We start from the raw sequence: 14,453 nt of genomic DNA, 5'->3' as shown, positions 1-14,453 counted from the left end.
AGTAATTATAAGCAGAAATGTACATGGTGTACATTACATATATTTACAATTTTTAAAAGTACATGGGTGCATGCTATTTTTTAGATGTTCACTGTTGATTCACTCCCCACTTTAAGAGTTATTCTTGTCCTCCATCTCCATTAGTATCCTGGGTAAAAATGTACCACCATGCAAATGTTTCTCAATAGCCACACATGAAGAGGTTTGTGGGTGTTCTCACGTTGGAGAATCAGCTCCCTGCACTGGGAGAGCATTCTCTCCATATAATTTTATACCATTGTAGTATAACAATCTGCATCAATAAATCAATTTGTGAGTGTAAATTCCCATTGTATGAAGTGTATTCATGAATTTAAAGCATACCATTTTTGCACATAAGTTGAACTTAGGTTCAGAACTGGTCTTGTCAGTCTCAACATATGAGTAAAAATGTATGACATTTCCTGTCCTATAATGAAGTGCTGGAAGGTGAGACCAAGGGGCCTGGTGTATCAAATGGCTTTAACCCTTCTATGCCCATAGTACTTTATGGACTAAAGTTCTTATATTATTTGTAATCTCTTTTGAAACGTAATCCTTTAGCATCTGAAAAAGCTATGACTTGGCATCTTTCATTTAGTAACTTATACCCATATTTCTATGTTTAATATTTTTTATTATACTAACTCAGAAATCCTTTAGACTAATGCAGGATTGTAAGTATCTAACCACGATCTCCAAGAAACAAGGAGCATTTTCCTCTACTAACTCTTCGCATCGTAAACATTGTTGTCTGTATGACCTTATACAACACAGACTGCTCCTGTCAACCAGTACCTAGCCCAGGGGTCTTCACACATTTTGTACTGAGAGCTACTTCTGGTCACAGAAGAGCATACTGAGCTACCGCCTAATTTATAGGAGTTAGACTGGAGTAACTTGAAAAACATCCCTAGATTATTTCAGTCCTGCTCCAGTGAACATCATTAATGCTACTTGAGCTCTATAGTAAATGTTAACTTGAAAGGACGCCAAGAATCAGTTTTGTCCTTTGTTTATAAATCACACTGAGAGGTGAGAGTCCAATTTAGAATTGTTTTTTCATTGCCATGCAAAGCATAGGAGGCTGCTGCTCTCACTTTGTGGGTTAGAGCACGAAGGGCCACTACCAATAATGCATTTTTGTAAGGCCCATACAGACTTTATACCTATCTACAGGCAACCATATTTCGGAATTGACTGGCACACTATACAACAGCCAGACAATAATGACACACAAATTAGTATATGAAGAGATTGTTTTAGGAAGCCAGGCACAAAGAAAAGGGAAAAGAGAGTTCTAAAAAAAATGCAAAATTGAAGAGAAAGGGAGAGAGGAATAAATGATAAGGAAGTAGAGGGTGAAATAAAAGTAAATGTGAAGAAAAAATAAGGAGCGGAAAAGAAGCAAGAGACAGTGAGAGAAATTAAAGTAAGGAGAGAAAGAAATGGAGGAAAGCAGAAAGAAAGGAAGAGGTAGGGAAAGCCAGGGAAGGGCAGAAAAAAAGAGAATCATACAAAAGATAATAGCAGTGGAAAAGGTAACAAGAGGCAATGCCTCCTCCTTTCTTGCAAACAAGAAAGGTGAGGCATTGCCTGCATCTACCGCTCTAACCTTCTGGTGACGGAACTTCTGGTGGACACCACCGAATCCTGCGAATACCTCGCCCTCGCTTTTCACAGTAACTCCACCCAACTGTGCAATCTGCACTTCTTTTACCACCCCCCAGGCATGAACGACTCCTTCACTGAACACGTCATGGAAATCATCACAGCCAAGAGTTCCAACAATGCCAAAGATATTTTCCTGGGTGACTTTAACTTGCACTGGAACGACCCTAAGGACTCACATGTCAACACCATCAAAGACCTCCTGGCCGATCAAGCCCTGACCCAAGCCTGCTCAGTACAAGGGGCCACTCTTGACTGCATCATCTCCAAAGAATCAACAGTCAAACTTATCTCTATAGACCCATGCGACTGGTCTGACCACCACGCCATCAGCTTCCTTCTACCTGGCACCCACAAGACAAGGGTACCGCAACCGGTGATCCCTAAACGCTGGATCAGAAACACCAAGAACATGGATCGTAGGGAACTTGAGGCTTGCTGCATATCCAACCTCCCCCCTCGCATATCACAATAGTCAGTGGTCTCAACGATCACTACTCTCCCACTATATAGAACATCCTGGATGAGCTAGCCCCACTAAATCTGAAAAGAATCCAAATCAAGGACAGAAACCCCTGGTTCACGGGATCCCTCAATAATGAGAGGAGAGCCCTCCGGCAAGCTGAAAGATCTTGGAAGCAGCACCCCTCTGCCGCACACTTAAAACTCCTGCGCCAGGCCAGAAATGTCTACAATAGGAACATACTCAAGTCTAAAAAAGAATTCTTCAGAACTGAACTAACGAAGGCCAAGAACAGACCCCACAAGCTCTTCGAACTGGTCAAACACCAATCCAATAAAGTGGCTAAAACCTCAAAAGTATCCCCCAAGTCTCTTATTTCCTCAGAGGAATTCTCCACTTTCTTCGTCGACAAATTCTCAGCCCTTGGAAAAGAACTCAGTTCCATCACATACCCTCAAACATTTCCTGACCCGCCTCCTCCAGCCACGTCGCCCCCCACAGGCTCCACTCAAAAACCATGCTCACTGGACTGACTTCAAAGTCTATGACGAAAACTCAGTTTCTAAAATCCTATCTACCTTAAACCCTAATAACCATTTTAATGACCCGCTCCCTTCCAACTACCTAGCTGCCGTCGCCCAATCCATTATTCCTAGCTGGACTACAATAATTAAGGCCTCTCTCTGGCAGGGAACGATGCCCGACGCTCTAAAAGCTGGCCAAGTCCTCCCCATTCTGAAAAACCGTTGCTGGATCCAGCCTCTCCTGACAACTTCAGACCAATCTTCAACATTCGCTCTTAGCCAAAGTGATGGAGAAATGTGTGCAGCAGCAGCTAAGTCAACACATCAACAACTTCCACCTGCTCAATGACTTCCAATCTGGATTTAGATCAGGGCACAGCACCGAAACCACCATGCTCCACATTGTTGATGATGCTCTCCAAGCCCTTGACCAAGGCAAAACCTGTCTCCTAATCCTCCTGGACCTATCTTTGGCCTTCGACAAGGTCCACCATGAAAAAATACTTGAACGCCTCAAATGCAGGATGGGGTTGGAAGGCACTGTTCTAAAATGGTTTAGGTCCTTCCTCCAAAACCGGTCCCAGAGATTCCTTATCAACGGCAATCTATCAGCTCCATCCCCTGTCATGGTTGGAGTCCCTCAAGGATCAACCCTCTCCCCCACCCTCTACCTGGACCCGCTTACCGAGGTATTACGCACTGCTAGTATCTCCGATCATATGTACGCTGATGACACCCAGATCTACATCAAACCCTCATCACTCGAAGAGATTCTCTCCCTGAACGAAGCCTTGAAACTCACTGTCCAATGGCTCACATCCAATGAACTCAAACTCTATGCAAAGAAAACAGAATCTCCCCACCCAATACCAACCTTGAGATTCAATCATGGATAAAGTCTATCACAGCCTTAAACTGCCCACCAACCATCATGGATGTGGCCAAATCCTTGGGAATCACCCTCGACAGCAACCTGAACATGCGGGACCACATCAATTCGATGGTCAAATCAGCCAGATTCCACCTGAGCTACCTTAGAAAATGAAAACCCTTCCTCAATGCTCCAGACCTAAAAATGGCAGTCCAAGCACTTGTCATCTCCAGACTCGAATATGGCTGTTCTACTATCTCAGGATTACCCAAGATCTCCCTGGCACCTCTAAGAGCCTGCCTTAATGCGGTCGCCAGACTACTCACCGGCACAAGGAAATACGACAATATTTCCCCACACCTGAAAGCTCTCAACTGGCTTACCCTGGAGGAAAGAATACAGCTCAAAGTAGCTTGCATCACACACAAAGCCTTATACTCTCAATCCCCTGCATATCTGGCACAGAAACTTGTGATCTCTGGAGGAATCAGAAACTCCCGATCTGCCAGAGACCTCCTGCTCCAACCTGCGCTTTCGGAAAATAAAACTTACAATCGGGCTTTCTTTGGGGCTGCTCCAAAAATATGGAACTCTCTCCCACCCATCATCAGAAGAATCCCCTCTATGACTTGCTTCAAAAGGGAGGCCAAAACCTTCCTTACGGGTACATTTCTAGCTTAAACTTGACCTCCTCCATCAAAACATAGGTTTCAGGGGTGTTATAGTTAGCTGGATATTTCACTTGTACAAACCCATTGAAATTCCACCGTTATAGTTAGTTCAGCTAGCTATAACTTGCGTGCCGGCAATGCACTGATGATGACGTCACATATTGCATCACTCATGACATGGTCAGCGACATCACTCATGACATAACTTATGACATCACTGATGACATCATCCTTGTGATAGAGTGGCAGACCTCCTCACCCTAATATAACCTTTGATACACACATTCAAATATAGAAACTACAATTTTCAATAAAATGGACATACCACTACCAGTTACAACAACCTATTCAGTAATTCAAAGATCTACATCCACTCATTTACCAACAGTCCTATATAGTCACTCATACATGTACTCACTCTTCATATGTACTCATACACCTATATATCCTGTTACACACCGCCACTCATTCATAGAGTTACTGTTAGAAATGGGGGTCTCTGGTTGGCAATGGCTGGCCACTGTCCAAGTAGGGACCCTTCTTCCTAAGTCAGAGTAAGCAGACTTCACCCTTTGATAACCCCTGCTCAACCCTGTGGTAACGTAGCACGAGCAGCTAAGCTTATCTCAGAGGCAGTGTGTGAAGCATTTATGACCATACACAGTAACGCAGTGAAGAACGCTACAAATGGACACCACTCAAGTAGTTATAAGAAAATAAGTATCTTTATATATAGACTTGACACAAGACCAATAACAGTAAAAAAAAATCCACAATACTAGAAAATAGGGTTACTCTCAAAAGGCTGTAAAAATAGTTCAAGGTGTGCGAGGAGGTGTTCAGTTCAAGGCAGTGGTCTCTGCGACCCTTTTACTCACAAGGTACCTGGATTCTGTAGCAAAGCAACAAAAATGTCGCTAAGGAGTTGTAGCGATGATTTTCCTCATGCTAACCAGGGATGCGTTGAATCCTTACCGCAAGGGAGGATGATGCGCTGGGTTGCGGGCAGGACAAAGCGACAAACTTCTGCATGCTAAGCCGGCGATGCGATAAAATCCTTGCTGCAAATGGAGGATGATGCGCCGAGCCTGTTGCGTTTGCGATCTTGTTGCGATGAAAGAAAATGGCGCTCCGCGAGGGAGTGACGATCCTGATGCGATGTGACAAAAATGGCGAATGCTCGGCATCCGCGCTGCGATGTCGTGAAGCGATGAACTCGATGCGATGATCTTTGGTTAGAGAGCGTTTTGAGGCCCGCTAACATGCAATGCGATAATCTTCGGGTTAGTGAGCATTTTCAGGCCTGCCGACAGGTGATGCGATGATCTCCGGTAGCGAGCACTCGGCGGCAGCAGAGCGACGATTTTACTCACGCTCTCCAGCTGCAGCGGCTCGCTAACGGGGGTTAGCGACGATTTTCAGCGCTCTATTCTCCACAGTAGAACTAGAGGCCCTGGAACTCCCAGGTGCCTCACCTGCAGATAGAAATCCTCGCTGGGAGGAAACAGGAGGCTGGTGGTGGAGTCTGATCTGCCTGAGACTCCAGCAGGAGGCTAGCTCTCTTCTAGACCTTGGGTGATTGCTGTAGCAAGATGCAATAAAAGTTCCTTCAAAGTCCTTTTCCTCTTCTTCTACGTCCAGTAGTAACCACTGCAGGCAAGTCCTAGAAACAGCACACAAGCACAAGGACAGTCCTTCTCCTGCAGATTCCTGTAGATACACGGACAGAGGTTCTTCTTGTTGTCCAGGAGAAATACAAAGTTTAGGGGTTTGGGCACAGATATTTATACCCCAAAAGTGTTTGTTCTTAGAAGCTACTAGTCACTGAACCCAGCCAGAACCAGATCTGCCCAGTCCTGGAGCACTTTGTTTACCAGGCTGCATCCTTCCTTTCAGAAAGAGGGGGTCTGCCATCAGACGCACAGTGGGAGGTGGAGCCAGCATTCACCTTGCCAGGCACAGCCCTATTCAGGTCCAGGAGCTACCCCTCCCCACACTCCAAGGCAGATCTCTCTATTCAACCCAGGTCTGACTCAGCCTGCCCTGTCCCTCCAAAACCAGACAGCCAATACACATAACAGCAGAGCACACTGGAAGGCTTAGGCAAGAAAATACCTACCTTCTAAAAGAGGTATTTTCAAACACAGAATATAAAAATAAACTTCACTTAAATATGTATTTTAATATTCTGAGCTCAAGCATACTAAATTCGTTTTTCTACCATGTTCTGTGGGTCAGTTACGGCTATAGAATGTAATAGCCAAACCTCCCATTCTGGCCTATGGAGAACAGGTAGCCTTACAGTAGTGAAAAACGAAATTGGGTGTAATTCACTACCAGGACATGCTACACACATCAGAGCATGTCCTACCTTACACATACAATGCACCCTACCATAGGGGTGGCTTACATCATGCCAAGGGAAGGTTCAGGGGCTGGGAAGTGGGTGCACTTCACAGCCAAGATGACAGTTCGGACTGCAAGCAGACTGTGCAGTGGCAGGTCTGAGACACACTTTACAAGCTGCTTCTGTGGGTGGCACATACCAGCACTGCAGGCCCACCAGCAGCATTTGGTTTACCAGCCCTGGGCACACACAGGCCACGCTACTGGGGACTAACAAGTAAACCAAATAAGCCAATCATGGATATACCAATTCACATCTCAACTTTACACAGGGAGCATTCGCGCTGTGGCACTGAATGGCAGTGGCACAGCACCCAGAGCATCTATAACCAGCAAAAACAGAGGAGACACAGCGAAAAATGGAAGGGAGACTCACGCCAATGGTGCCAGGTCTAACAGTTACTCACACACATAGTCACTCATGCTAATAAAGAATCAAACATCCATTTGCTTGCATATACATTTAAACACACGCCACTACACTTACTTCTACAGAAACGTACACATACTTACTCTCTTAAACAATCACTTATAGAAACACATAATTATTTATACAGGAACTCTTCCAATCTCTCACTCTCACATATACTCACTTATATATACCAATACTCACATATACTAGTTTAAAACATATGTCGTTACTCATAAAGACACTATTGAAACAGTCATTCACTCACTAACACACCCATACACACACTCATCCACCCATACAGTCCTGCACACATGCTGTCTTCAACACATACAGACAGTGAGTCACTCATTCATGCATCTATGCGCTAAGTAATACCCCCCACCAAAAAATACAGACACTCATACTGATACTCAAAAAACCAACTAATAACCCATGTGGAAACTCATGTAGCTACTCACCAACCCATGCAGCCACTTAGACACAAAGTGAGAGACTGATACAGATATTTACATATTTAAACATTACTTGCTAACCCATGTATTCACTAAGATACACTTAATCAGTCAGTTATACAAACAATTTTGCAAACAAAATCGATTTAGACACTTATTTACCCATTTATTCTTCCATCGACCTTCAGATATACATATATAAAAAATATTTAATTTTCAGAAAGACACATTCACTGGATTATGTCATGAGTGATGTCATCAGTGATGTCATTTGAGATGTCATCAGTGATGTCATGAGTGATGTCACCGACCATGTCATGAGTAATGTAATATGTGACGTCATCATCAGTGCATTGCGGGCGCTCGAGTTATAGTTAGCTGAACTAACTATAACGGTGGAATTTCAATGGTTTTGTACGAATGAAATGTCCAGCTAACTATAACACCCCTGAAACCTATGGTTTTTTCTCTGAATATATATATATATATCACAGCCAACACTTCCAGCACTTCCCTTCGGCGAACATGGAAGACAACGACCCACACGGAAGTTCGCAATTGCAGGTAAGTTTATTTCTCCTTCCACTCATTCATTCACTGAAAAAACCATAGGTTTCTGGGGCGTTATAGTTAGCTGGACATTTACCTCGTACAAAACCCTAGAGATTCCCCTGTTATAGTTAGTTCAGCTAACTATAACTCGCGCCCCCGCAATGCACTGCTGATGACGTCACATATTACATCACTCATGACACTATTTTTTCAATTAATTCTTTTAAAAATTAAAAACTATTGTATTGGAAAGACTACCGATCCCAGAATGCTGTTTTAACATCATGGAAGGTTCTCACCTGTGGGCAATAAAAGAAAGTACTGGTGATGTCATCGTAAGTCTTTTTCATTGACTGTGCTGCCGCCCGAGCCTGTGATCAAGGATTTTGTAATCTGAAACGCGTAAGGCATTTATATGAGAACTATGAACTTGCTAAACTGCGCTCTGCCTGATTAACGGAGTTTTACTGATGGCGAGTGCATCCTGAAGTCTTGGGCACTTGTGGAACTTTATCTATGCACGGCAGCCCTGCCGTGAGGTTGCACCACCGCGTATGACAGCGGGCCGGTGGGCTTCCTATGTGGGGAGCCGTCATTGGACCATCAGTTTTGGCATTGAATTTGCAACACAGCGTGTAACTTACAGTGAGCCCACTATTGGCTGAATTTAAGTTTATTATTTACGAGCAAGCAGCAAGAGCTTATTGTGAACTGAGGCATGTATTGGAAAGACTACCGATCCCAGAATGCTATTTTAACATCATGGAAGGTTCTCACCTCTGGGCAATAAAAGAAAGTACTGGTGATGTCATCGTAAGTCTTTTTCATTGACTGTGCTGCCACCCGAGCCTGTGATCAAGGATTTTGTAATCTGAAACGTGTAAGGCCTTTATATGAAAACTATGAACTTGCTAAACTGCGCTCCGCCTGATTAACGGAGTTTTACTGATGGCGAGTGCATCCTGAAGTCTTGGGCACTTGTGGAACTTTATATATATATATATACACATATATATATATATATATATATATATATATATATATATATATATATATATATATATATTCCAAACAGTCTCCATTTTACCGGGGGCCCAACCCTGCAGGGCGGACTCGTTAAACAGGAACGGAGAATCCTGTCGATTTGGATTTCAGCCAGGAACGAAAATAGAGCCCAACTCCGACTTCTAATTCAAATACAGACTTTTATTCGTCAGTGTGGAACTTTATATATATATACATATATATATATATATATATATATATATATATATATATATATATATATATATATATATATATTCACTAAAAAAACAGGTTTCAGAGACTTTATAGTTAGAAATTAGCATTTAAAAAACCTTAGAAATTCACTGAAAAAACCACAGGTTTCACGATCGTTATTGTTACTTGGACATTTCCCTCACACAAAACCAGAGAAATTTGGTTGTTATAGTTAGTAGAGATAACTATAACTCACGCCCCTGCAATACACTGCTGTTGACATCACATATTACATCACTCATGACATGGTCAGTGACATCACTGATGACATCACTGATGACATCTCAAATTACATCACTGATGACTTCACTGATGACATCATCCAGTGAATGTGTGTTTCTTTAAAGTTTAAATATGTTTATATATATATATATATATATGCCAAGGTGTATTGAAGAATGAGTGGGTGTATAAGTATCTGAATGGATGATTTAATAGGTCCATGACTGACTGTATAAGTTAGTGTTTAAATGTGTCTTACTGAATGCATGGGTTAGTGACTAAACTGTGTGAATGTCTGTATCAGTCTGTCTGTTGGTGTGTAAGCGGCTGCATGGGTTGGTGAGTGGCTACATGAGTGTCTATATGGGTTATTGATTGGTTGTCTGAGTATCTGTATGGGTGCCTGAGTGTCTGTGTGGGTGGGTGGGGGGTATGTGACTCTGTGCATAGATGTGTGAGTGGGTGATTCACTGGGTGTATGGGTTCAAGAGTATATCTGTGAAGGGCTGTGTGGGTATGTGAGTGTGTGTCTGGGTATGTTGGTAAGTGAATGGATGCCTCAGTGGTACATGTGTGAGTAACTGCATATGTGAAAGGCAGTATATGTGAATGCTGGAGTATATAAATGACTGTATGTGAGAGTGAGTGATTGTGAGAATAGCTGTATGGATTAGTGTGTGCTTGTATCAGTGATTGTATAAGAGAGTAAGTATGTGTTAGTATCTGGATGAATAAGTGAGGTGGTGTGTGTATAACTGTATAGGTGAGTAAATGGGAGTGTGATTGATTCTTTGCATGACTGACTAGGTGTGTGAGTAACGCTATGGATGAGTGGTGGTGTGTGAGTGTCTGTATAGGTATATGAGTGCATATGATAGTGCTGTATTGATGAGTGACTGCATGTATGAGTGACAGTATTGGTGAATGAGTGGATGTGTGTAGACCAAGGAATCAGTGAGTGGGTATATAGTAACTGGTATTGGTGTGTCTATGGTTTCAAAAATGGTAGTCTGTATTTTAAAGTGGGTGTATCAACGGTTATATTAGGGTGTGAGGAGGTGAATCAGATTATAATGTGGATGATGTCATCAGTGATTTATCCAGTGATGTCATTTGAGATGTCTTCAGTGATGTCACTGGCTATGTCATGAATGATGTAATAAGTGACACCATCAGCAGTGCATAGCAGGGATACAAGTTATAGTTAGCTCAACTAACTATAACGGCAGAATTTCTCTAGTTTTGTACCAGGAAAATGTCCAACTAACTATAATGTCCCTGAAACCTGTGGTTTTTTCAGTGAATTTCAAAGGTTTTTTAAATGCTAATTTCTAACTGTGCCTACAGAAGTAGGACGTGCAGAAAGAGGAAGAAAAGCACAGAAAGAAGCAAGAGAATTGCAGAAAGAGGCAACACAAGTTCAGAAAGACGATGAAAGGTGCAGAAAGAAGCAAAAGATATGCATAAAGAGAGGGGCAGAAAGAGGCCTTGTTGCAAAGTCATCCTGTGCCCCCAACATTTTGCTGACTGGTACTGGTGGTAACTGACTCTGACTAACCAGGCCCGGAGCCAGTGCTATGCTGAAAGACACTTAGAATACAGTGAAAACACCTACATACACTAGGGTATACTATGGGATGGGGTACCCCTGTGATTGAATACAAAACAAAAATGGAGAGAAAGGGATTATCACAATGGGTGACCATTGGAGGGGGTTACTCCCAGTCCCCTAATCAATATAGTATCAAACAAAATTAGGGAGTACTCCCAATCGACAGAGGACTGTCTATAGGATATTGGCACGTGGAGCAAGTGAAGAAATAATCTTTCTTAAGAAGACCCCTCACTCACCAACCTGGTTGGTGACATGCTTCATCATCGAGTTCCCACCCAGATAGCCGAGTGCCATCCGGGTGTGCTGCGACACCTGACTACAGTGGAGCTGTTTTTTTTGGATGAAGGTGAATAGTGAATTTAGATAAAAATTGGCCAGATTTAACCCAATTGAAAATATTTTATTCCAGGGTAATTTGGACAATAGTTAAAAAGTAGTGAAGATACCAAAGAAGGTTGAATTGACCTATGGTATCTAATAATAAAAAAAGGCAGGTGAAAAAATATTTAAGGTCTACATGTTTCAACCATCAGTTGATATTGCTTAGGTTTTCGTCAGGACCATAAAACGTGACCTGGGTGGTGCACACTCGCTAAGGTGTGCCCTGCCCTCGGTCAATGTTTGAAACCTAACCCGCTACTCACGGTTAGGAAAACCTTTCTCCAAGTCGTCGAAAGGAAAAATTTAGAGAGCAGTGTTTGCGCACCTCATGGGAGACGGGATCACACGATTTGTAACTTTCAAATTCAGAAATACAAATCAGTCCGCGTTTCTGCCTAGTGGTGATCAGTCAAGTAACTCTATGATTGGCATGACCTCCCCTGTAAGGCCCTAGTACATAATAGGGCAGGGGGATTAAGGCTGCCTCTAAGTCAGAGGTGTAGAAAGAGGCAAGAGAAGTGCAGAAAGAACCAACAGAGGTGCCAAAACAGGCAAGAGGGGTACAGAAAGAGGTATGAGTGGTACTCAAAGAGGCAAGAGAGGTACAGAAAGAGGCAGGAGGGGTGCTGAAAGAAGGAAGAGAAGTGCAGAAAGAGGCAAGATGATTGCTGAAAGGTACAGAAAGAGGCAGGAGGGCTGCAGAAAGAAGGAAGAGAAGTGCAGAAAGAGGCAAGAGAATTGCTGAAAGAAGCAACAGGTGTCGAAAGAAACAAGAGCAGTCCTAACAGAACCAACAGAGGTGCAAAAAGAGGCAGGAGGGATGCAGAAAAAGGTAGGATAGGTGCACAAAGAGGCAAGAGAGGTACAGAAAGAGGCAGGAGGGGTACAGAAAGAAGGAAGAGAAATGCATAGACAATCAAGAGAAGTGCAGAAAGAGACAAGAGAATTGCTGTACGAAGCAACAGAGGTGTGGAAAGAAGCAAGAGAAGTACATAAAGAGGCAAGTGAGTTGCAAAAAGAGGCAAGAGAGGTGTAGAAAGAGGTAAGAGGGGTGCAGACATGTGCAAGAGAGTAGCAGATAGAAGTAAGAGCAGTGCAGAAAGAACCAACAGAGGTTCTGAAAGAGGCAAGAGTAGTGCAGAAAGAAGCAACAGAGGTACAGAAAGAGGCAAGAGTGGTACAGAAAGAGGCAAGAGAGGTGCAGAAAGAAGCAACAGAGGTGCAGAAAGAGGCAAGAGAAGTACAGAAAGAAGCAACAGAGGTACAGAAAGAAGCAAGAGTGGTATAGAACAAGGGAAGAGAGGTGTGGAAAGAGGCAAAAGAGTTGCACAAAGAAGGAAGAGGGGTGCAGAAAGAGACAAGAGAGGTGCAGAAAGAGGCAAGAAAGGTGCAGAAACAGGCAAGAGAAGTGCCAAAAGAGGCAAGAGAATTACAGAACGATGGAACAGATATGTAGAAAGAAGCAACAGAGGTGCAGAAAGAGACAAGAGGAGAGCAGAAAGAGGGAAGAGGAACACAAGTCTTGCAGAAAGAAGGGACAGAGGTGCAGAAAGAGGCAAAAGAAGTGGAGAAAGAAGCAACAGAGGTACAGAAAGAGGCAAGAGGAGTTCAGAAAGAGGGAAGAGGGGTACAGCAAGAGGCACAAGGGTTGCAGAAAGAAGGGACAGAGGTGCAGAAAGAAGCAAGAGAAGTGCAGAAATAAGCAACATGGTGTAGAAAGAGGGAAGAGAGGTGGAGAAAGAGGCAGGAGGGAAGCAGAGCGAAACAAGAGAGGTGCAGAAACTAGGAACAGATGTGCAGAAAGACAGAAGAGGAGTGCAGAAAGAGAGAAGAGGGGTGCAGAAAGAGGCACAAGGGGTGTAGAAAGGGGCACAAGGGGTGCAGAAAGAAAACAAAAGAAGTGAAGGAAGAAGGAACAGAGGTGCATAAAGAGGCAATAGGGGTACAGAAAGAGGGAAGTGGGGTACAGAAAGAGGCAACAGAGGTGCAGAAAGAAGCAAGAGAAGTGCAGAAAGAAGCAACAGAGGTGCAGAAAGAGGCAAGAGTGGTACAGAAAGAAGCTAGAGAAGTGCAGAAAGAAGCAACAGAGGTGCAGAAAGAGGCAAGAGCAGTGCAGAAAGAGGGAAGACCGGTGCAGAACAATGCACGAGGGATGCAAAAAGAAGCAAGACAGGTGCAGAAAGAAGCAAGAGAAGTGCAAAAAGAAGCAACAGAGGTACAGAAAGAGGGAAGTGGGGTGAGGAAAGAGGCAAGAGGGGTACAGAAAGAAACAAGAGAGGTGTAGAAAGAAGGAACAGAGGTGCAGGAAGAGGCAGCAGGGGTGCAGAAAGAGGCAAGAGGGGTGCAAGAAGAGGGAAGAGGGGTGCAGAAAGAAGCACTAGGGGTGCATAAAGAAGCAAGAGAGGTACAGAAAGATGCAAGATAAGTGCAGAAAGAAGCAGCAGAGATGCCGAAATAGGGAAGAGGGGTGGAGAAAGAGGCAAGAGAAGTTCAGAAAGAAGCAACCGACATGCAGAAAGGGGGAAGAGGGGTAGGGAAAGAGGCAAGAGGGGTGCAGAAATTAGAAGGGATGTGCAGAAAGAGGCAAGAGAAGTGCAGAAAAAGAAAGAAAGGTACAGAAAGAAGCAAAAGAAATGCAGAAAGTGACATGAGAGGCGCAGAAAGAAGCAACAGTGGCTTGTACACCATTAGTACCAATTGAACACCCACATTTAGCAATAAGTAACAGGTGACCATTCTAGGTTTACAAAGGACCTTCTACCACGCTGTAACACTTGTCGCTGCATTTTTGGTAACGTTTGATCCATTTGAGCTAGAAACAAGGCTTTTTTTGTTCAAATCTGCAGATTAGGCAGTAGATGATGAATTATGCGGCTAATGCGGAAAATGTATAATTGGGCAGAAGTTGGTGCAA

General features: G+C 43.4%; 1 protein-coding gene across 1 annotated transcript in view; it reads right to left on the bottom strand.

Moving 5' to 3' along the window:
• The window catches only part of LOC146785923 (fetuin-B-like), a 196,654-nt gene that overhangs the window by 52,450 nt on the left and 129,751 nt on the right, over positions 1–14,453 (bottom strand). The window lies entirely within an intron of this gene.

The sequence above is a fragment of the Triturus cristatus genome, chromosome 11 (genome assembly GCF_964204655.1).
Source record: "Triturus cristatus chromosome 11, aTriCri1.1, whole genome shotgun sequence".
In the NCBI taxonomy this organism is placed as follows: domain Eukaryota; kingdom Metazoa; phylum Chordata; class Amphibia; order Caudata; family Salamandridae; genus Triturus; species Triturus cristatus.
Note: the sequence above shows the minus strand (reverse complement) of the source record. Positions and strands in the feature narration are given on the sequence as shown.